Source organism: Solanum stenotomum, chromosome 10 (genome assembly GCF_019186545.1).
Source record: "Solanum stenotomum isolate F172 chromosome 10, ASM1918654v1, whole genome shotgun sequence".
NCBI classification, from domain to species: Eukaryota; Viridiplantae; Streptophyta; class Magnoliopsida; order Solanales; family Solanaceae; genus Solanum; species Solanum stenotomum.
Window position 1 is genome coordinate 19,550,395 of NC_064291.1, and position 26,158 is coordinate 19,576,552.

Below are 26,158 nucleotides of genomic sequence, written 5' to 3' on the forward strand. Positions count from 1 at the left end.
TATCCATTAACGACGTAACCATTAGAACGCATAGAATATTTGGTGGGACCGCGTGAAAGTGAGAGTAGATCTTCCATGATACGACTATCATCTCTTTTATGCAATTGTGCGACCTATCAACAAGATTACGTTAAATATTTAAGAATGGGTATTACAATATTAGAATATCAAAATTGATATTTATATATTACACACCCTATCTTTAAACCATTCAATAAATTGTCGGCTCCATTCCGCATCAGACAAGTGTTGAGCATTTTCATGAGTTTGGGCAAACTCTCTACAAAATTGAAGTGAACTATAAGTCGTCATATAGAAAATAAATTACCCTAAAAGAAATAATAATAATAATAATAATGAGATGATATGAAAGAACTCTCGATACTTGAGATATGGTATGACTTCATCACAATTCTTCAGTATGTATATATGTGCTTGTTCTAATTCATCCGTTTCAAACTCACATGGAACTTTAGCTCCTAGAGTTCTTCCAGGTTGACTAAAGATAGATAAACCGTTATTCAATTGTTCTAAAACACCATCATAATTTCGTTCAGGCCGATTGAATCTTGTCTCGACTTTATGCAGATACCTTGAACATAGTGTCATACATTCATTTGCAATGTAGCCCTCTGCAATACAACCTTCTGGACAAGCTCTATTACCAATGAGAGATTTCAAAAAGTATAACCATCTTTCCACAGGATACATCCACCGATAATGAATCGGTCCAGCAATCTTAGCTTCAGTAGCTAAATGAACAGGTAAGTGCACCATGACATCAAAAAATGAAGGAGGGAAGACCTTTTCTAACTTGCAAAGTGTTATGGGTATTTGCGCTTCAATATGTTCCAAGTTATTAATTCTCAACTCCTTTGATCCAAGCACACTGAAAAATATAGATAATTCAATAAGCGGTTCACACACTTCTTTGGACAGCATACCACGAAGTGCAAGAGGGAGTAGATGTTGCAAGAGAACATGACAATCATGGCTTTTCAATCCAGATATCTTGTGATCTTTCAGGTTCACACATTGAGAAATATTAGATGAAAATCCATCAGGAACCTTCAGATTCTTTAAGAAAAGGCACAATTTGTGCTTATCTTCTGGAGACAATGTGTAGCATGCTGTTGGAACTTCAATTTTCTCCCCATTTTGGATGGGGTGCAATTCCGGCCTAATGTTCATCTCTTGCAAGTCTAATCGGGTTTTAATTGTGTCCTTGGTCTTACCTTTCACATTCATGATTGTCCCCATGATATTATCACATATATTTTTTTCAATATGCATAACATCCAAATTATGTCGCAACAAAAGACACTTCCAATATGGAAGTTCAAAAAAAATACTTTTCTTGTTCCAATTATCCTCTCGATTTTCATGTGATATCTTCTTTCTTTTCTTAGGATCTTTTGATAACGGTAGGCCTTCAAGATCTTGCACTTGATTAAGTATCTCAATACCAGAACACACTTTTGGTGGAGGCCTTTTCTCCATTGTACCATCAAATGAGTCTTTATCATTTCTCCATTTGTGATTCTGAGAAAGATAACGCCGATGACCCATAAAACATTGCTTCTTACCATTAGACAATCGAATTGAGGAAGTGTCTTTATTGCAACACGGGCATGCTAATTTTCCTTTTGTACTCCATCCAGATAAATTTCCATATGCTGGAAAGTCATTGATTGTCCACAATAAAGAAGCATGTAACTTAAAATTTGTTCTAGTAGATGCATCATAGGTCTCAATACCAACTTCCCACAACTCCTTCAATTCCTCTATTAAAGGCTGAAGATATGTATCAATTGCATCTCCTGGACCATTTGGACCCGGAATAAGCATTGACAAAATAAAGTTTTCTTGCTTCATACACAACCAAGGTGGTAAATTATAAGGAATAAGAACCACAGGCCAAATGCTATGTGAAGTTTTTGAATTTCGAAATGGTTGAAATCCATCACTAGCAAGTCCAAGTCGAACATTACGAGGCTCAACCGCAAATGAAGGATGAAGTTCATCAAATGACTTCCATGCCATTGAATCAGCCGGATGCCTCATTATACCATCATCAACTCTTTTATCATTGTGCCATGTCATTAAACTGGATGTCTTTGTAGACATAAATAACCTCTGAAGTCTAGGCTTTAAAGGAAAATAGCGTAAACTCTTTAATGCTATCTTTTTACCTTTTTTATTCTTTGTTTCCCCGCTATGTGTATTTATTTTCCACCTGGATGCACCACAAACTTTGCAAGAATCAAGTAAGTTATCCTCCTTCCAGTATAACATGCAATCATTAGTACAAGCATCAATATTGTTGTATGAAAGCCCGAGTTCTTTAATTATCTTCTTTGCCTCATAATATGAATTCGGCAAATTGGCGCCATCAGGTAACAACTCCTCTTTCAACATTTTCAATAACATTGTAAATGATGCATTACTCCAACGGCCCATACTTTTGATATGAAGTAATTTGATCAAAGAAGAAAGCTTTGAAGCTTTTGAATTTTTGTATAATGGCAACTCGAAATCCTTCAATAGGTTGTAAAATTTTCTTGCTTCAGCATTTGGTTCCTCCTCAGGTAAATCAGCACAATCAGTATGTGTAGTTCCTCCTTCAAGATTAGGATATAAATCTCTCAACAATTCTTCTACTTCATCTTCACTCTCACATTCTTCTACTTCATCACCATCTTCATCTTCTGATGTATCTTCAAATTTTGATTCTGATACTGACAATGGCTCACCCAAACGTTCTCCATGATGATACCAAAAAGTGTAATTGCGAATTATTCCATATACTATCAAATGTGTCTCAACTATTTTATGAGTTCCTAAAGTTGTATTGTAACATTTGACACATGGACATCGTATTTCATATTCTTCTCCTGTTTTTTGAAAAGCATAATCCAAAAACTTCTGCACGCCGAGTAAGTAGGTTTCATCTAGTCGATTATCAACAAGTTGCATCCACTCCTTACTAGGTGCCATAACCTTTAAGAGTACATAACATTTAGATTTTAAAAAATAAAGGATAAAAAAAAATACTAAGATCCACACAACAGCTAGTTACAATCAGATCCATACAAATTCTTCTGTAAGACCAAATGAACAAAAATTTTCTCTATAAAACCAAATGAAAAAAAGACCTCCTAGACAGATTTTTGATCTTCAATAATATTTGAAGTTGTTGGAGGAATAACCAAGTTAAAGTTTGTATCTTTATCGATGTTGAAAAGTTTGATCCACTTGCATAAGCTTTTCTTGATTCAGTTTCTCTTATTCCAGTTGTTGCTGCTAATTTTTATAACAAATTAAAATAGTAGAGTTAATTACCACTATTTTATATATACCTGCAAACTGATGGACAGAATACATTCTACTCTTTTTTCCACCTTTCTTAAAGTTAAGTATTACCATTGATCAAGAAGGCCAACAAAAGAGACTCAACTTTGGAAATATATGTTCTTATATTCATAGACAAGGCAGGAATCAGATTGCTCTTCAAATGTGATTATACATGAGCTCTTGCAAACTAGTTCCTATCAATGGAAGGAAATACAATTTTATTGTTTAATCTGGAAAAGCTAAAGCTTGTGTTAAATAATTGGAGGAAAGCCAATAGGATTAAGCCTCCAACATGCATGGTTAAGACATACATAGATGGTAGTTTCAATACTAATAAATGAGATACTAATCTTTGACATTTTCTTAAGATTTTCGTTGGAATTACACTTGGATTTCAATGTAACAGATGATCACTCTTGCTATTCTTTTTTGTTGTCTCTTTTCAAAATTAACTGAATCTCTAAATCTGTAATTAGACTTAAATGATATCTATCGTAGTAATTTAAACTAATCAATCCAAAAAAGCCCTTCAGAATTTATATTTATATTCAAAGAAATTTCATTGAATACTTAAACAAGAGGAATGGATTAATACCCCAGTATTGTGAATATGTAAGACTTGTAAGCAGTGCAACAGAGAGTCATTTAAGATTTAAACGATAGATTTTTCATAGTCCTACTTCAACCTATAATTCCACAAGAACAAAATCAGTCTTTCACATCTATGTTTTTATACTTGGAGTGTCTAATAGTTACTTGTAACCAAGAAGATGAGTCATTGAATTTCAAGTCATATACATGTATATGTCTGTATCATGTTTATGGCTAGCAAAATCTCAACACCCATTAATTTTTGCCACTGAAATCATTAACATAATTAATGTTAAAAAAGATGATGAAGAAGAAGTAACTTGAATACACAAGAAAAAAATGTCATTAATATAACTTATGAAAGAAACACAACAACTTGATCAGAAGATGAACCCACCTGTAATACTGTCTCAAGCAAAGCTGTGTTGGATTCTATTTCGAACAGAGCAGCAACAACTCGATCAGATGAATGAACCCACCTGAAATATTTTCTCAAGCAAAGCTGTGTTGGATTCTATTTCGAACAGAGCAACAACAACTTGATCAGAAGAATGAACACACCTGAAATTTCTTCTCGAACAAAGCTTTGATGGATTCTATTTTGACCAGCAGATCGAGCAACAACAACACAAGGAAGAAAAAGACACCTTTTATCAATTTAATGGAAGAATTTCGTTGAAATTAGGGCAGACAACAACAGCACAAAGAAAAAGACACATCTATCTATTCAAGGGGCAGAGCATCGTTGAGATTAGGGCAGATTACATTCATTAGGTGTAGTGGTGATCTGAAAAGATTAGGGCAATTTTAGGACAAGCTTCTATTTCGAGAAATTAAATTAGTAGCTGATAGTTTTTTTTCTTTTTACTTTTAGACTTAATCTTTTAGCGCCTAAAATTTTGATAAATGAAAAGTTTTCATAGGCGGAAAAGCTTTCCCGCTCAAGCCCCAAAATATGCCTTCAATTACATTTTAGGACTAGTTAGTAACTTTTTTAGGGACCTGATTTAATGTCTTCATAATAACATATACCAATAAGGACCGAAATATAATTTCATCCAAATAGATATACTTTTAGATACAAGAATATAGACTCGTCCTTAAATGTTGGTCTTAATTAAGGCTTTTTCTTGTAGTGAAGGCCTATCGGATCCGAATCATGTATTTCTAAGTCAAGCCCTAGTCAAACCTAAACTAAGGCCCAAATGCTTCAAATAGACAAGAATTAAGCATGCAAGCACCCCACATAGCGAGGAGGGTCCATTAATAACACAAAACATGCTCACAGTTACCCGATATTTCCCGAAATAGGCCGAAAACATGATTTCTTAACACCTATGCAGGATTCAATAACTACCCAACCCAAATCCCAACTAATCAACATGCATTCACATTCTCGAGCTCAATCTAAGAGAGGGAAACCGTAGCCTACCTGTACGCCGATCACACACGCTCCAAAATCACTCATTCGGAGCTTTCCCTTTCCGAACGGTCTCGAAACGCTGCCCCGCTATCAAAAATAGAGTAACAACTTTAATACGGTCGTTTAGACACCAAAATCACAATAAATGGAGGCGGGTCAATTTTGGAGTCAAAACGGAAATCGTGGGGCCCGCGCTTAAAATTTCGAAATTACCCCAAAAGTAGGTTCTCAACAGATCCCCGAACTTGTGTTCCATGATGGGACATAATTCGGGGCTCAGAAACAACACAGTACCAACATACAACCAAAACCCAAATTTTCCTCAAGAACTAAAGGAATAGGACAGTAGCTAATTCAACATATTTACCAAAAATGGAGGTCTACAGTAAAATCTGACAACACCACAATGTTCTCCTCGAAAAACCACTCAAGGTAGCCTAAAAAATCACTGAAATCGGACCTAAAATGGCTGAGAAAACAGGTCTCAAAAATTTCCAAAATTAAGCTCACAAAACGGGTGCGGTAGCAGGTATTTTTCAAAAATTACCTCAAACGGAGACTCCAAATCACTATCCGAGCTCACCAACACGTTGTCCTCGAAAATCTCACAACTTTGCCTTTTGAATCGCCCAAATCGATTGAGAGATGAGAGAGTTATGAGGGTTTGAAGTGTTGGAAAATTGGCTGATATATCTGCAGTAAATAGCAGATTTTCTGCAACTTTTTAATCAAAATTAGAAACTCCGACGGGGTGCTCCGATCTCGTTCGGAACCCCGTGAATGCAAACCAGATATGCAATCATACCAAATTCGATATTTCAGACTTAACGGCGTAGTCGAAATTTCCATCAGAGGTCATTTCAATAAAAAGTGGGTCCCACTTCCAAAAGCCATTTTAAGTCAAAACCCATAAAAGGGCTCGAAAAGATATCGAAAACCTCTAGACATAAAAAAGAGTCAATCTAACCCAAACTTGACATTTCGGAGCTAACCGCGCTGACAGAATTCTCATCCGAGCGCATTTACCTAGAATGTTGACCAATGTCAAACTTAGGCTTAAACTTAAAGTTAAAATGCCTAATCGCATCGACTCACACTGAAAACCTCAGGAGTCATGACGACCATGCTACTAGCCTAAAATGACCCTTCCGGAGCTGATGGAATTTTCAGAATTGGATTCCTATGTCATCTTCTTGAACTTTTGATCGAAAATGATCGTTCAAGGTTCATAAGCTCCAAAACACAAAAACTCGCACCAAGACCAAACAAACGACCAGGTGACCGAACTGTCAGTCCCAGCAAGTCATAAATGACTTGGGGTCGCTATAGGAACGCTCTAAACGATACACAGAAGGCAAGACACAGAAATTACCAAGAGGGTCATTACAATATCCACTACTAAAAACGACTTTCGTCCGCGAAAGAAAGGATCAAGAAGTACCTGAAGGCTCAAACAAGCCGGGAAACTGCTCTCGCATCTCCTGCTCGGTCTCCCAGGTAGCCTCCTCGACTGGACGATGCCTCCAACGGACCTTAACAACAGGAATGGCTCTCGAGCGCAATCTCCTCACATCTCTGGCTAGAATGGCAACTGGTTCCTCTACAAATGTCAAACTATCATCCAACTCGACTACATCATACTGGAGCACATGGGACTCATCAGGAACATACCGCTGCAATATCAGGACTTGAAAAACCGGGTGGATGGCTGAAAATGCTGGAGGTAGGGCCAACTTATAAGCAACCTCCCCAACTGTCCGGAGTATCTAAAAAGGCCCAATGTACCTGGGGCTAAGCTTGCCCCTCCTCCCAAACTTCCTCATGCCCTCCATGGGCGACACACGGAGGAATACCCAGTCACCAACAGAGAATCTCAAAGGTCAACGCCTCTGATCCGCATAACTCTGGTGCCTACTCTGAGACGTCCTAAGCCTATCCTGAATCAACCTCACCTGATCCAGGGCCTCCTAAAGCAAGTCTGTACCACGCGGCCTAGGCTCTATAGACTCAAACCAACCAACTGGAGAGCGACAACGCCTACCATATAATTCCTCGAATGGGGCCATCTAAATACTAGAGTGGTAGCTGTTGTTGTACGCAAACTCCGCCAAAGGCAAGAATTTGTCCCACTGACCTCCAAAATCCATAACACAGGCCCGCAAAATATCCTTAAGGACCTGAATAGTATGCTCCGACTGGCCATCCGTCTGTGGGTGAAAAGTTGTGCTAAGGTGGACAGGGGTGCCCAACTCCTCCTGAAAAGCCCTCCAAAAGCTGGAAGTGAACTGTGAGCCCCGGTTTGAAATGATAGAAACAGGCACGCCATGAAGACGGACCACCTCCCTAATGTAGATACGAGCCAATCTCTCGGAACTGAAAGTAGTATGAACAGGAAGGAAGTGTGCTGACTTAGTCAATCCATCCACGATGACCCAAATGCTGTCAACACCTTTGGAAGTCCGAGGCAACCCCACAACGAAGTCCATAGTGATAAGCTCCCACTTCCACTCCGGAATGGGTAATCTCTGGAACTCGCCACCAGGCCTCAAATGCTCGGCATTTACCTGCTGGCAGCACAAGCAACGAGAAACAAAGTACGCAATATCTCTCCTCATGCCACTAAACCAGTAATGCTGCCTCAAATCACAATACATCTTTGCTATGCCCGGATGTATAGAGTATCTAGACTCATGGGTCTCAGAAAGTATCAACTGTATCAAATCTCCAACTCTCGAAGCACAGATACGGCCGAGAAATTTCAACACTCTATCAGGATCTAAGGTAGCGTGACCACCATCACCCGCAAACACTCGATCTCTAAGAGCCACCAAGGTATCATCCTCAAACTGGCAACCATGGATCCTATCAAACAAAGAAGAGTGAACTCCCATAAAGGCCNGTGACCACCATCACCCGCAAACACTCGATCTCTAAGAGCCACCAAGGTATCATCCTCAAACTGGCAACCATGGATCCTATCAAGCAAAGAAGAGTGAACTCCCATAAAGGCCAAGATGCATCTACAATCTGAGATATCTAACCGAACCATGCTATTAGCTAAGGACTGAATGTCCAAAGCTAAGGGTCTCTCCTCAACAGATAAAAAGGCTAGACTACCCATACTCACCGCCTTCTGGCTCAAGGAGTCCGCTACCACATTCGCCTTACCCGGATGATAGAGAATAGAGAGGTTAAAGTCCTTCAGGAGCTCAATCCAACGACGCTGCCTCGAATTAAGGTCCATCTGGCTCATGATGTACTGAAGACTCCTATGATCAGTATAGATCTCACATCGAACTCTATACAAGTAGTGCCTCCAAATCTTAAGCGCGAAAACTACCGCTGCCAACTCCAAGTCATGAGTGGGGTAGTTCCTCTCATGGATCTTAAGCTGCCTCAACGCATATGCAATAACCCCGCCCTGCTGCATCAATACACAACCCAAACCAATGCCGGATGCGTCACAATAAACGGTGAAGCCCTCGCCCCCAACTGGAAGAGTCAATATAAGAGCGTTGGTCAATAACTCCTTGAGCCTCAAAAAGCTTACCTCACACTCCTCTGACCAAACAAAGGGAACATCAACACGAGTCAGCCGGGTCAGAGGAGCTACAATAGTAGAAAAACCCTCTACAAAGCGTCTGTAGTAGCCTGCTAGTCCGACGAAGCTCCGAATCTCAGTAACTGAAGTAGGCCTAGCCTAATCACGAATAGCTTCAATCTTTGCCGGATCTACCATAATGCCCTCATTAGATACAGCATGCCCCAAGAATGCTACAGAGTCTAACCAAAACTGGCACTTTGAGAACTTGGCATAAAGCCGCTGATCTCTCAAAGTCTGGAGCACAATTCTCAAATGCTGCTCATGTTCACTCCAGCTCCGCGAATATACCAGTATGTCATCAATGAAGACAATAACAAATAAATCAAGGTATGGCCTGAATACACGTGTCATCAAGTCCATGAAGGCGGCAGGGGCATTATTCAACCCAAAAGACATCACAAGGAACTCATAGTGGCTGTAACGAGTCCTAAATGCGGTCTTAGGGATGTCCACTGTCCTAATCCTCAAATCAATCTTAGAAAACACGGCGAAACCCTGAAGCTGATCAAACAAATCATCGATACGAGGCATGGGGTAACGGTTCTTCACCGTCACCTTGTTCAGCTGCTTATAGTCAATGCACATTCTCATAGTCTCGTCCTTCTTCTTCACAAACAGAACAGGAGCACCCCAAGGCGACACACTCGGACGGATAAAACCCTTACCTAAGAGATCCTCTAACTGAACACTGAGCTCCCTGAGTTCTGCAGGAGCCATTCGGTAAGGCAGAATAGAAATAGGCCGAGTACCTAGCTCAAGCTCAATCAAAAAATCAATATCACGCTCTGGGGTAGGCCAGGTAGGTCTGTAGGGAACAGATCTGCAAACTCTCTAACCACAGGAACTAAGTTAACTGAAGAGCCCTCCCTACTCACATCTCGCAGATAAGCCAAATAAGCTGTTTCCCAGAAGCAACCAACCGTCTAGCCCGCATAAAAGAGATGATCCATGTCGGTGTGTGACTATGAGCACCCTGCCACAACACTGGGGAAATGTCAGGCATGGCTAAAGTAACGGTCTTGGCGTAGCAATCCAAGACCGCATGGTAGGGGGATAACTAGTCCATACCCAAAATTACATCAAAATCAACCATATCTAGCAGAATCAGATCAACTCTATTAGCACAACCTTGTATAGTCACTAAGCAATATCACAATAACTGATTCACTACTAAGGACTCACCCACCGGGGTCGAAACACGAACTAGCTCTGCCAAAGACTCAGACCTCATACCCAATCGGGGAGCAAAATAAACAGATACATACAAGAATGTGGACCCGGGATAAAATAATACTGTAGCAGGTTGATGGCATAATAAAAGTGTACCTGTAATGACATCGTCAGATGCCTCAGCCGTCGTCCTCGCCGGGGCTGCTTAGAAATGGCCCTGAGCACCTTTGCCCGATCCATCTGATCTACCGCCTAACCTGCCTCTCCGAGCTCCACCTCTGGTACACTGTCGACTGTCCCGACGACCCTGGTCCTGACTAGCACCTCTAGTTAGAGGGGGCACTGCTGAAACTGGTCTAGGCGCTAGGGGAGCTGGTACAATCGCTCCTCGCCCTCGCCGAGGGCACTCTCTGGACCAATGGTCAAGCGCATCGCAATCAAAACACCCCAAAGCTGAACACCGTGAAGTAACCCAACCGCTATAGGAAGGTAGGGAATCTGATCCCCTCGAACTCTGGCCCGTACTAGGACCACCCTGGTGATGCTGGCCTCCCTCAGAAGAAGGTAATGCCGCCTGAACAAGANATCAACCATATCTAGCAGAATCAGATCAACTCTATTAGCACAACCTTGTATAGTCACTAAGCAATATCACAATAACTGATTCACTACTAAGGACTCACCCACCGGGGTCGAAACACGAACTAGCTCTGCCAAAGACTCAGACCTCATACCCAATCGGGGAGCAAAATAAACAGATACATACAAGAATGTGGACCCGGGATAAAATAATACTGTAGCAGGTTGATGGCATAATAAAAGTGTACCTGTAATGACATCGTCAGATGCCTCAGCCGTCGTCCTCGCCGGGGCTGCTTAGAAATGGCCCTGAGCACCTTTGCCCGATCCATCTGATCTACCGCCTAACCTGCCTCTCCGAGCTCCACCTCTGGTACACTGTCGACTGTCCCGACGACCCTGGTCCTGACTAGCACCTCTAGTTAGAGGGGGCACTGCTGAAACTGGTCTAGGCGCTAGGGGAGCTGGTACAATCGCTCCTCGCCCTCGCCGAGGGCACTCTCTGGACCAATGGTCAAGCGCATCGCAATCAAAACACCCCAAAGCTGAACACCGTGAAGTAACCCAACCGCTATAGGAAGGTAGGGAATCTGATCCCCTCAAACTCTGGCCCGTACTAGGACCACCCTGGTGATGCTGGCCTCCCTCAGAAGCAGGTAATGCCGCCTGAACAAGACGACTGGACTGACCCTGTTGGAACCTCTGGCGGGACCTATCATAGGAGTCTCTCCCTCTAGTAGAGTGCCCTCATATCGCTGCCCCCTCGGGCCTCGCGATGAATATGCTCCTTGGATCGGGCCTGGTCGACTACATCAAGAAATGAACGGCCGGCCGAAACCAAATGCTCCGTGTCAACCCTTAGACGGTACCGCAACCCACGTACAAAACAACGAACTCTCTCCTCCTCCGTGGGTAGGATCATGGTAGCATGTCGAGATAACTCATGGAACCTCATCTCGTACTCTGAGACGGTCATAGGGCCCTGCTCCAATCTGGAGAACTTATCACGAAGCCTATCCCTGACGCTCCGTGGCATGAACCGGGGCAAGAAAGCCTCTGCAAACTCACTCCAAGATACATGAGGCGATCCAGCCGGCCTGGACTCTAGATACGAGCGCCATAACTGCCTGGCTGGCCCACGAAACTGATGACCGATGAAGTCGGCTCCTCTCGACTGCAAGACGCATAATGACTGTAGCTGCTCCTTACAAGTGAGCTGGATCTCGTGGGCATCCTTCCCAATCGCCCCTGAGAATATCGGTGGTGCCAACCTCTGGAACACCCCAAGCATCTTCTGCTCGCGCAGTGGAATCTCCCCGTCCTTTAAGTCTAACACGACAGCCACATAAATTGGTGGCAGCTGAACCTCTGGTGCCGCTGTGGCAGGCTGACCCTGCGGCGCTAGAGCTGGTGCTGGTGTCTGTCGTATCTCCCCAATAGCTGCTAGTATCTGAGTCAGCAGAGCATGAAGATCAGGACCTGCAACTGCAGCTGGTGCAGGTGGTGGCTGGGCTGGCCCTGGCCCCACCGACTGCGGAGGGACATATGCTGCCTGAGGCTCCTCCTCCCTATCTCGGGTTGGTGCTACTGCCCTGCCTAGACCTCGGGGTCGGCGTCTACCCCAAACTGAGGCTCTGCATGCAGGCTCGGGTGCGCCACCCCTGGACGCGCCACCTCGCGAGCGAGCCATTGTGCGAAAGAGTGAAACAGGTGAGATTTCCAGAAACCAATGAGATACACGCTGCACGAAAGTGAAACAAAAGAGTAAATTTTCCAAAGGACATCCTGTAGCCTCCTGAAAATAAGTTACGGACGTCTCCGCACCGATCCGCAGAACTCTACTAGACGTTAGCTTTGTACAAGTGACACCGGTGAACCTGAGGCTTTGATACCAACTTGTCACGACCCGATTTCTAAAGTCATGATGGCACCTATTATAACCCACCAGCAGGTAAGCCAACCCGTAACCCGGAACAACAAGTAATGGGTCTGAGGGTAGAAACTAAACAAGAATAGGCAAATAACAGTATACACTGGCGAAAGAACCCAAAACATAAATACAAATAAAGATCCCTCTCAGAACCTGGAAGTCACTAGTACAGAGCTACTAACAAAATGAGTACAAGTCCCAAAAGTGGACAACAAAGACTGGATTGTCTCGAAAAGTAAAAGACAAGTCTATATATACAAATGGAGACTGAAATAGTACAAAACGTCGTGTGCTCACTCCCGTCTCCAGATCAGTCTGCTCCAAGCTGGATCAACGCTGGCTACTAGTGCCCGGACTGGCATCACGATATAGATGCATAGCGTAGCATGAGTACCAAAACAACAGGTACCCAGTAGGCATTATAGGCCGACTAAACTTGAAAAGTAAAGGCAATATGAAAAGAAGGAATACAAAAATCGAGGTCAAGAAAAAAAATCTAACTAACAAAGCAATGCACACGAGTATACAAAGAACTAACTAAAGTAATCTATAAGCTAACTACACCTAGCTGGACCCCATAAGCCCAAAAGGTGCACTCGTGCGCAAGTTAAATAAAAACCCGAACGGACCCCCATAAGCTCGACGAGTACACAAAATAACTAAAACTAAAGAGAATTGCATATAAGAACCCAAGAACGAAGAACATCGAACCAGAACCTCAACCCTAATTAGTAGAATCTGACAGTACGGAGGCCGGACCTCGAACCGGATGCTCACCAGAAGTACCCAAGTAACCAATCACAAGTGACAAGTATAAGAGGCCGGAACTCTAACCGGATGCTCTATATAGGTATCTGAGCAATAGAGGCCGGACCTTAAATCAGATGATCTATATAAGTATCTGGGAAATAGATGCCGGACCTTAAACTGGATGCTCTATAAAGGTGCCAATGTAGCTGCTGAAAGAGTCATAATGGATCCACACTCATAAATGTCCGTAGAACGCCGTCCATACTTAGCCAATCAATGTAAGTCCTTGGAACCAAATCGAAAATCAAATTCAAATCGCGAAGTAGAATTAGTGTCGCCGACGTAACTCGTGAAACCGTAACTTCGGGGAAAATAAGGATAAATAAAGTCGGAGCAAGCGTAACGCCTAGCTAAGGCCCAATCTATCAGACTCAAGTTTGCTACACCAGTCTACAGGTATCTAAGTCGACCGAGCGACGTCGGGGCAAAACTAAGGCCTATCAGATCCGAATCATGTATTTCTAAGTCAAGCCCTAGTCAAACCTAAACTAAGGCCCAAATGATTCAAATAGACAAGAATTAAGCATGCATGCACCCCACATAGCGAGGAGGGTCCATTAATAACACAAATCATGCTCACAGTTACCCGATATTTCCCGAAATAGGCACCAAAATCACAATAAACGGAGGCGGGTCAATTTTGGAGACAAAACAAAAATCATGAGGCCCGCGCTTAAAATTTCGCAACTACCCCAAAAGTAGTTCTTAACAGCTTCCCGAACTTGTGTTCCATGATGGGACACAATTCGGGGCTCAGAAACAACACAGTACAAACATACAACCAAAACCCAAATTTTCCTCAAGAACTAAAGGAATAGGACAACAACTAATTCAACATATTTACCAAAAACGGGCGGTATACAGTAAAATCTGATAACACCACAATGTTCTCCTCGAAAAACCACTCAAGATAGCCTCAAAAATCACTGAAATCGGACCTAAAATGGCTAAGAAAACAAGTGTAAAAAATTTCCAAAATTAAGCTCCCAAAACGGGTGCGGTAGCAGGTATTTTTCAAAAATTACCTAAAACGGGGACTCCAAATCACTATCCGAGCTCACCAACACGTTGTCCTCGAAAATCTCACAACTTTGCCTTTTGAATCGCCCAAATCGATTGAGAGATGAGATAGTTATGAGGGTTTGAAGTGTTGGAAAATTGGCTGATATATCTGCTGTAAATAGCATATTTTCTACAACTTTTTTATCAAAATTAGAAACTCCGACGGGGTGCTCCGATCTCGTTCGGAACTCCGTGCACCCAAACGAGATATGCAATCACACCAAATTTGATATTTCAGACTCAACGACACAGTCGAAATTTCCATCAGAGGTCATTTCGATAAAAAGTGGGTCCCATTTCCAGAACCCATTTTAAGTCAAAACCCACAAAAGGGTTCGGAAAGATATCGAAAACCTCCAGATACAAAAAAGAGTCAATCTAGACCAAACTTGACATTCCGGAGCTAACCGCGCTCACAGAATTCTCATCCTAGCACATTTACTCAGAATGTTGACCAATGTCAAACTTAGGCTTAAACTTAAAGTTGAAACGCCTAATCGCATCGACTCACACTGAAAAACCTCAAGAGTCATGACGACCATGCTACTAGCCTAAAATGACCCTTCCGGAGCTGATGGAATTGTCAGAATTGGATTCTGATGTCATCTTCTTGAACTTTTGATCGAAAATAATCGTTCACGGTTCATAAGCTCCAAAACACAAAAACTCGCACCAAGACCAAACAAACGACCAGGCGACCGAACTGTCAGTCCCAGCAATTCATAAATGACTTGGGGTCACTATAGGAATGTTCTAAACGACACACAGAAGGCAAGACACAGAAATGACCAAGAGGGTCATTACAATATCCACTACTAAAAAGGACTTTCGTCCGCGAAAGAAAGGATCAAGAAGTACCTGAAGGCTCAAACAAGCCGGGAAACTGCTCTCGCATCTCCTTCTCGGTCTCCCAGGTAGCCTCCTCAACTGGACGATTCCTCCAACGGACCTTAACAACAGAAATGGCTCTAGAGCGCAATCTCCTCACATCTCTGGCTAGAATGGCAACTGGTTCTTCTACAAATGTCAAACTATCATCCAACTCGACTACATCATACTGGAGCACATGGGACTCATCAGGAACATACCGCCGCAACATCGAGACTTGAAAAATCCGGTGGATGGCTGAAAATGCTGGAGGTAGGGCCAACTCATAAGCAACCTCCCCAACTGTCCGGAGTATCTCAAAAGGCCCAATGTACCTGGGGCTAAGCTTGCCCCGCCTCCCAAACCTCATCACGCCCTCCATGGGCGACACACGGAGGAATACCTGGTCACCAACAGAGAATCTCAAAGGTCGACGCCTCTGATCCGCATAACTCTGGTGCCTACTTTGAGCCATCCTAAGCCTATCCTGAATCAACCTCACCTGATCCAGGGCCTCTTGAAGAAAGTCTGTAACACGCGGCCTAGGCTCTGTAGACTCAAACCAACCAACTGGAGAGCGACAACGCCTACCATATAATTCCTCGAATGGGGCCATCTGAATACTAGAGTGGTAGCTGTTGTTCTATGCAAACTCCGCCAAAGGCAAGAATTTGCCCCACTGACTTCCAAAATCTATAACACAGGCCCGCAAAATATCCTCAAGGACCTGAATAGTACGCTCCGACTGGCCATCCTTCTGTGGGTGAAAATTTGTGCTAAGGTGGACACGGGTGCCCAACTCCTCCTGAAAAGCCCTCCAAAAGATGGAAGTGAACTGTGAGCCCCGGTCTGAAATGATAGAAATAGGCATGCCATGAAGACGGACCACCTCCCTAATGTAGATACGAGCCAACTTCTCAGCACTGAAAGTAGTATGAACAGGAAGGAAATGTGCTGACTTGGTCAATCCATCCACGATGACCCAAATGCTGTCGACACCTTTAGAAGTCTGAGGCAACCCCACAACGAAGTCCATAGTGATAAGCTCCCACTTCCACTCCGGAATGGGTAATATCTGGAACTCGCCACCAGGCCTCAAATGCTCGGCCTTTACCCGCTGGCAGCACAAGTAACGGGAAACAAAGTCATCAATATCTCTCCTCATGCCACTCCACCAGTAATGCTGCCTCAAATCACGATACATCTTTGCTGTGCCCGGATGGATAGAGTATCTAGACTCATGGGCCTCAGAAAGTATCAACTGTATCAAATCTCCAACTCTCGGAGCACAGATACGGCCGAGAATTTCAACACTCTATCAGGATCTAAGGTAGCCTAACCACCATCACCCGCAAACACCTGATCTCTAAGGGCCACCAAGGTATCATCCTCAAACTGGCAACCATGGATCCTATCAAGCAAAGAATACTGAACTCCCATAAAGGCCAAGATGCGTCTAGAATCTGTGATATCCAACCGAACCATGCTATTAGCTAAGGACTGAATGTCCAAAGCTAAGGGTCGCTCCTCAACAGATAAAAAGGCTAGACTACCCATATTCACCGCCTTCCGGCTCAAGGCGTCCGCTACCACATTGGCCTACCCGGATGATAGAGAATGGAGAGGTCAGAGTCCTTCAGGAGCTCAATCCAACGATGATGCCTCGAATTAAGGTCCATCTGGCTCATGATGTACTGAACACTTCTATGATCAGTATAGATCTCACATCGAACTCCATACAAGTAGTGCCTCTAAATCTTAGCAAGAAAACTACTGCCGCCAACTCTAAGTCATGAGTGGGGTAGTCTCGCTCATGGATCTTAAGCTGCCTCGACGCATAAGCAATAACCCCGCCCTGCTGCATCAATACACAACCCAAACCAATGTCGGATGCATCACAATAAAACGTGAAGCCCTCACCCTCAAATGGAAGTGTCAATATAAGAGCGTTGGTCAATAACTCCTTGAGCCTCAAAAAGCTTGCCTCACACTCCTCTAACCAAACAAAGGGAACATCAACACGAGTCAGCCGGGTCAGAGGGGCTACAATAGTAGAAAAACCCTCAACAAAACGTCTGTAGTAGCCTGCTAGTCCGACGAAGCTCCGAATCTCAGTAACTGAGGTAGGCCTAGCCCAATCACGAATAGCCTCAATCTTCGCCGCTGATCTCTCAAAGTCTGGTGCACAATCCTCAAATGCTGCTCATGTTCACTCCGGCTCCGCGAATATACCAGTACGTCATCAATGAAGACAATAACAAATAAATCAAGGTACGGCATGAATACACGTGTCATCAAGTCCATGAAGGCGGCAGGGGCATTATTCATCCCAAAAGACATCACAAGGAACTCATAGTGGATGTACCCGGACCTCAAATCATTCTTAGAAAACACGGCGGCACCCTGAAGCTGATCTAACAAATCATCTATACGAGGCACGGGGTAACGGTTCTTCACCGTCACCTTGTTCAGCTGCTTGTAGTCAATGNTACCCGGACCTCAAATCATTCTTATAAAACACGGCGGCACCCTGAAGCTGATCTAACAAATCATCTATACGAGGCATGGGGTAACGGTTCTTCACCGTCACCTTGTTCAGCTGCTAGTAGTCAATGCACATTCTCATAGTCCGTCCTTCTTCTTCACAAACAGAACAGGAGCACCCTAATGAGGCACACTCGGACGGATAAACCCCTTACCTAAGAGATCCTATAACAGAACACTGAGCTCCCTGAGCTCTGCAGGAGCCATTCGGTAAGGCAGAATAGAAATAGGCAGAGTACCTGGCTCAAGCTCAATAGAAAAATCAATATCACGCTCTTGGGGTAGGCCAGGTAGGTCTGTAGGGAACACATTTACAAACTCTCTAACCACAGGAACTAAGTCAACTGAAGACCCCTCCCTACTCACATGTCGTAGATAAGCCAAATAAGCTAAACACCCAGAAGCAACCAACCGTCTAGCCCGCATAAAAGAGATGATCCATGTCGGTGTGTGACTATGAGCACCCGGCCTCAACACTGGGGAAATGCCAGGCATGGCTAAAGTAACGGTCTTGGCGTAGCAATCCAAGACCGCATGGTAGGGGGATAACCAGTCAATGCCCAAAATTACATCAAAATCAACCATATCTAGCAGAATAAGATCAACTCTAGTAGCACAACCTTGTATAGTTACTAAGCAACATCGCAATAACTGATCCACTACTAAGGACTCACCCTCCGGGTTCGAAACATGAACTGGCTCTGCCAAAGACTCAGACCTCATACCCAATCGGGGAGCAAATTAAACAGATACATACGAGAATGTGGACCCGGGATAAAATAATACTGTAGCAGGTTGATGGCATAATAAAAGTGTACCTGTAATGACATCGTTAGATGCCTCAGCCGTCGCCCTCACCGGGGCTGCGTAGAAATGGCCCTGAGCACCTTTGCCCGATGCATCTGATCTACCGCCTAACCTGCCTCCCCGAGCTCCACCTCTGGTACACTGTCGACTGTCCCGACGACCCTGGTCCTGACCACCACCTCTAGTTAGTGGGGGCACTGCTGAAACTGGTCTAGGTGCAAGGGGAGCTGGTACATTCGCTCCTCGCCCTCACCGGGGGCACTCTCTGGACCAATGGTCAAGCGCACCGTAATCAAAACACCCCGAAGATGAACACCGTGAAGTAACCTAACCGCAATAGGAAGGTAGGGAATCTGATCCCCTCGAACTCTGGCCCGCACTAGGACCACCCTGGTGATGCTGGCCTCCCTCAGAAGTAGGTAATGCCGCCTGAACAAGACGACTGGACTGACCCTGTTGGAACCTCTGGCGGGGCCTATCATAGGAGTCTCTCCCTCTAGTCTAGGACCCGCTGTAGTTGCCCTGGTAGTGTGCCCTCTTATCGCTGCCCCCTTGGGCCACGCGATGAATATGCTCCATGGATCGGGCATGGTCGACTACATCAAGAAATGAACGGCCGGCCGAAACCAAATGCTCTGTGTCGACCCTCAGATGGTACCGCAAACCACGTACAAAACAACGAACTCTCTCCTCCTCCGTGGGTAGGATCATGGTAGCATGTCGAGATAACTCATGGAACCTCATCTCGTACTCTGAGACGGTCATAGGGCCTTCTCCAATCTGGAGAACTTATCACGAAGCCTATCCCTGACGCTCCGTGGCATGAACCGGGGCAAGAAAGCCTCTGAGAACTCACTCCAAGATACAGGAGGCGATCCAGCTGGCCTGGACTCTTGATACGAGCGCCACCACTGCTTGGCTGGCCCACGAAACTGATGAGCGATGACGTCGGCTCCTCTCGACTCCAAGACGCATAATGACTGTAGCTGCTCCTGACAAGTGAGCTGGATCTCGTGGGCATCCTCCCCAATCGCCCCTGAGAATATCGGTGGTGCCAACCTCTGGAACACCCCAAGCATCTTCTGCTCGCGCAGTGGAATCTCCCCGTCCTTTAAGTCTAACACGACAGCCACATAAATTGGTGGCGGCTGAACCTCTGGTGCCACTGTGGCAGGCTGACCCTGCGGCGCTGGAGCTGGTGCTGCGGGGACTGGTGTTGGTGCATGTCGTATCTCCCCAATAGCTGCTAGTATCTGAGTCAGCAGAGCATGAAGATCAGGAGCTGCAACTGCAGCTGGTGCAGGTGGTAGCTGGGCTGGCCCTGGCCCCACCGACTGTGGAGGAACATATCCTGCCTGAGGCTCCTCCTCCCTATATCGGGTTTGTGCTACTGCCCTGCCTCGACCTCGGGGTCGGCGTCTACCCCAAACTGAGGCTCTGCCTGCAGGCTCGGGTGCGCCACCCCTGGTTGCGCCACCTCGCGAGAGAGCCATTGTGCGAAAGAGTGAAACAAGTGAGATTTCCAGAAACCAATGAGACACACGCTGCATGAAAGTGAAACAAAAGAGGAAATTTTCCTAAGGACATCCTGTAGCCTCCCGAAGATAAGTTACGGACGTCTTCGCACCGATCTGCAGAACTCTACTACACATTACCTCTGTACAAGTGAGACCGGTGAACTTGAGGCTTTGATACCAACTTGTCAAGACCCGAATTCTAAAGTCATGATGGAACCTATTATAACCCACCAGCAGGTAAGCCAACCCGTAACCCAGAACAACAAGTAATGGGTCTGAGGGTAGAAACTAAACAAGAGTACGCAAATAACAATATACACTGGCGAAAGAACCCAAAACATAAATACAAATAAAGATCCCTCTTAGAACCTGGAAGTCACTAGTACAGAGCTACTAACAAAATGAGTACAAGTCCCAAAATTGAACAACAAAGACTATCAGTCTGCTCCAAGCTTGATCAACGCTGGCTATTAGTGCCCGGACCTGCATCACGAAGTAGATGCAGAGCGTAGCATGAGTACCAAAACAACAGTTACCTAGTAGGCATCATAGGCCGACTGATCTTGAAAAGTAAAGGCAATATGAAAAGAAGGAATACACAAATCGAGGTCAAGAACAAAAATCGAACTAACAAATCAATGCACACGAGTGTACAAAGAACTAACTAAAGTAATTTATGAGCTAACTACACCTAGCTGGGCCCCCATAAGCCCAGAAGGTACACTCGTGCGCAAGTTAAATAAAACCCGAACGGAACCCCATAATCCCGACGAGTACACAGAATAACTAAAACTAAAGAGAATTGCATATAAGAACCCAAGAACGAAGAACATCGAACCAGAACCTCAACCCTAATTAGTAGAATCTGACAGTACGGAGGCCGGACCTCGAACCGAATGCTCACCAGAAGTACCCGAGTAACCAATCACAAGTGACAAGTATAAGAGGCTGGAACTCTAACCGGATGTTGTATATAGATATCTGAGCAATAGAGGTCGGACCTTAAATCGGATGCTCTATATAAGTATCTGGGCAATAGAGGCCGGACCTCAAACTGGATGCTCTTTAAAGGTGCCAATGTAGCTGCCGAAAGAGTCCTAATCGATCCACACTCATAAATGTTCGTGGAACGTCGTCCATACTCAACCAATCAATGTAAGTCCTTGGAACCAAATCGAAAATCAAATTCAAATCGCCAAGTAGAATTAGTGTCGCCGACGTAACTCGTGAAACCGTAACATCGGGGAAAATAAGGATAAATAAAGTCGGAGCAAGCGTATCGCCTAGCTAAGGCCCAATGTATCGGACTCAAGTTTGCTACACCAGTCTACAGGTATCTAAGTCGGCCGAGCGACGTCAGGGCAAAACTAAGGCCTATCGGATCCGAATCATGTATTTCTAAGGCAAGCCCTAGTCAAACCTAAACTAAGGCCCAAATGCTTCAAATAGACAAGAATTAAGCATGCAAGCACACCACATAGCAAGGAGGGTCCATTAATAACACAAAACATGCTCACAGTTACTCCATATTTCCCGAAATAGGCCGAAAACATGATTTCTTAACACCTATGCAGGATTCAATAACTACCCAACCCAAATCCCAACTAATCAACATGCATTCACATTCTCGAGCTCAATCTAAGAGAAGGAAACCGTAGCCTACCTGTACGCCGATCACACGCTCTCCAAAATCACTCATTCGGAGCTTTCCCTTTTCGAACGGTCTCGAAACGCTGCCCCGCTATCAAAAATAGAGTCACAACATTAATACGGTCGTTTAGACACCAAAATCACAATAAACGGAGGCGGGTCAATTTTGGAGTCAAAACGGAAATCGTGGGGCCCGCGATTAAAATTTCGGAATTACCCCAAAAGTAGGTTCTTAACAGCTCCCCGAACTTGTGTTCCATGGGACACAATTCGGGGCTCAGAAACAACACAGTACCAACATACAACCAAAACCCAAATTTTCCTCAAGAACTAAAGGAATATGACAGCAGCTAATTCAACATATTTACCAAAAACGGGAGGTCTACAGTACAACATGACAACACCACAATGTTCTCCTCGAAAAACCACTCAAGGTAGCCTCAAAAATCACTGAAATCGGACATAAAATGGCTGAGAAAACATGTCTAAAAAATTTCCAAAATTAAGCTCACAAAACGGGTGCGGTAGCAGGTATTTTTCGAAAATTACCTCAAACGGAGACTCCAAATCACTATTCGAGCTCACCAACGCGTTGTCCTCGAAAATCTCACAACTTTGCCTTTTGAATCGCCCAAATCGATTGAGAGATGAGAGAATTATAAGGGTTTGAAGTGTTGGAAAATTGGCTGATATATCTGCAGTAAATAGCAGATTTTCTGTAACTTTTTTATCAAAATTAGAAACTCCGACGGGGTGCTCCGATCTCGTTCGGAACCCCGTGAACGCAAACCAGTTATGCAATCATACCAAATTCGATATTTCAGACTCAACGGCGTAGTCAAAATTTCCATCAGAGGTCATTTCGATAAAAAGTGGGTCCCACTTCCAAAAGCCATTTTAAGTCAAAACCCACAAAAGGGCTCGGAAAGATATCGAAAACCTCCAGACACAAAAAAGAGTCAATCTAGACCAAACTTGACATTCCAGAGCTAACCGCGCTGACACAATTCTCATCCGAGCGCATTTACCTAGAATGTTGACCAAAGTCAAACTTAGGCTTAAACTTAAAGTTTAAACGCTTAATCGCATCGACTCACACTAAAAACCTCAGGAGTCATGACGACCATGCTACTAGCCTAAAATGACCCTTCCGGAGATGATGGAATTTTTAGAATTGGATTCCTATGTCATCTTCTTGAACTTTTGATCGAAAATGATTGTTCAAGGTTCATAAGCTCCAAAACACAAAAACTCGCACCAAGGCCAAACAAACGACCAGGTGACCGAACTGTCAGTCCCAGCAAGTCATAAATGACTTGGGGTCACTATAGGAACGCTCTAAACGATACACAGAAGGCAAAACACAGAAATGACCAAGAGGGTCATTACAAAATCCACTACTAAAAAGGACTTTCGTCCGCGAAAGAAAGGATCAAGAAGTACCTGAAGGCTCAAACAAGCCGGGAAACTGCTCTCGCATCTCCTGCTCGGTCTCCCAGGTAGCCTCCTCGACTGGACGATGCCTCCAACGGACCTTAACAACAGGAATGGCTCTCGAGCGCAATCTCCTCACATCTCTGGCTAGAATGGCAACTGGTTCCTCTACAAATGTCAAACTATCATCCAACTCGACTGCATCATACTGGAGCACATGGGACTAATCAGGAACATACCGCTGCAACATCGAGACTTAACTCGTGTCGCCGACGTAACTCGTGAAACCATAACATTGGGGAAAATAAGGATAAATAAAGTCGGAGCAAGCGTATCACCTAGCTAAGGCCCAATCTATCTGACTCAAGTTTGCTACACCAGTCTACAGGTATCTAAGTTAGCCGAGTGACGTCGGGGCAAAACTAAGGCCTATCGGATCCGAATCATGTATTTCTAAGGCACATGCAAGCACCCCACATAGCGAGGAGGGTCCATTAATAACACAAAACATGCTCACAGTTACCCAATATTTCCCGAAATAGGCCGAAAACATGATTTCTTAACACGTATGCAGGATTCAATAACTACCCAACCCAAATCCCAACTAATCAACATTCATTCACATTCTCGAGCTCAATCTAAGAGAGGGAAACCGTAACCTACCTGTACGCCGATCACACGCACTCCAAAATCACTCATTCGGAGCTTTCCCTTTCCGAACGGTCTCGAAACGCTTCCCCGCTATCAAAAATATAGTCACAACATTAATACGGTCGTTTAGACACCAAAATCACAATAAACGGAGGCGGGTGAATTTTAGAGTCAAAACGGGAATCGTGGGGCCCGCGCTTAAAATTTTGGAATTACCCCAAAAGTAGTTTCCTAACAGCTCCCCGAACATGTGTTCCATGATGGGATACAATTCGGGGCTCAGAAACAACACAGTACCAACATACAACCAAAACCCAAATTTTCCTTAAGAACTAAATGAATAGGACAGCAGCTAATTCAACATATTTACCAAAAACGGGCGGGCTACTGTAAAATCTGACACACCACAATGTTCTCCTCGAAAAACCACTCAAGATAGCCTCAAAAATCACTGAAATCGGACCTAAAATGGCTGAGTAAACAAGTCTCAAAAATTTCCAAAATTAAGCTCACAAAACGGGTGCGGTAGCAGGTATTTTTTGAAAATTACCTCAAACGGGGACTCCAAATCACTATCCGAGCTCACCAACACGTTGTCCTCGAAAATCTCACAACTTTGCATTTTGAATCGCCCAAATCGATTGAGAGATGAGAGAGTTATGAGGGTTTCAAGTATTGGAAAATTGGCTGATATATCTGCAGTAAATAGCAGGTTTTCTGCAACTTTTTTATCAAAATTAGAAACTCCGACGGGGTGCTCCGATTTCGTTCGGAACCCCGTGAACGCAAACCAGATATGCAATCACACCAAATTCGATATTTCAGACTCAACGGCGCAGTCGAATTTAGCAAACTCAGTGGATTTAGAAAGATAATTCAATTATCTATCTAACCATAAGTGATGGGACACATAATTCGTTCTGTACTAAAAGTTATGACCATCTGAAGTTCATCAATATTTTTCATCTAACTAGCTGCTAACCTCATCTACAGTCAGACCTACGGACCGTGGATCGAATGACGGTCCTTGCTGGTCGATCGTAGTTTGTGTCACGCTGGTAAGGGAAGTCTCGATCCACAGACACAGACCACGGACCGTGGTCTGATCTACCGACCGTGGGTCTGTCCGTGAGTCGGGACTTAGCCAATTTTCTGAGCTGGTTTGGGGAGGGGTTGCAGTGGTGAACCACGGACCACCAGCACGGGCCGTGGTCTGACCTACGGTCCATGGATGGTGACCGTAAGTTGCACCTACAACTTCTCAAAATCAGCATTCTTGTCTATTTCGAATACGGGGTGTTACAATAACAGTCCAAACAATTAACTAGCCAAGGGAGGAATTTACCAAACCACCCTTGGCTTGGCCGTCTTGGGCAAAAAACTGTGGCCATTCACGAGACCCCATCCACGTACCGTGGATAGGGTCATGGACCGTACTGTCCCCTCCGTGGTTCATGGATGTGGCCTGCTTTGGGGGTCCTTCACCTATAGAGGTCATCTACGAGGCGTGGATGGACCTACGGGGAGTGGACCCTTGTCGTAGGTCACCAAACTTTGGCCAACTTTCTGTTTTGGGACAGACCTGGGAGTTAGACTTAGGGTCCTCCTCAAGGACCCCTAGGGTGGTCCTTGGTGAGTTATACCTTGACATTTGACCCCTAAACCCGTCAACCATTGCTCGGGACAATATTCCACAATATAAAATCTCACACCAACTCAAACACACACACGTTAGGTTCTAGTTTCACTTATTCGTTTTCAGGGTTGTTAAAACCATGGACCATCCTGGTTGGTTATGTTTGATATCAGAGACCACTATTTTTGGAACCTTAATGACGGCCTACACATACAGCCCCTGTGTCCATCAACGGACTGTGGACTACGGCCATAAGTCCCAACCATTGGCCTCAAAACCTCTCTACGTCTGGCACTCGCTTATGAGACCAATCTATGAATCATGTACTCACCAATGGGCCCTCTTGGTGAACCATCGGAGAGTACTTGAACCCATTATTTTATAAAATTCTAATTGACCAAACACACCACTACCAATAGGCTGTCACCCCACCTATGGGTCGTGATTGGTGTCGTCTTTGTTGTAACCAGGTTTATGAAAAACTAAAAAATATCCCCTTCTTGGATCCGAGGTTTTACATTATTCCCCC

At 44.3% G+C, this 26,158-nt stretch overlaps 1 pseudogene; it reads right to left on the reverse strand.

Moving 5' to 3' along the window:
• Positions 1-25,491, reverse strand: part of LOC125842796 (uncharacterized) — a 42,009-nt pseudogene extending 16,518 nt beyond the window's left edge.
• Positions 25,492-26,158: the final 667 nt, after the last annotated feature.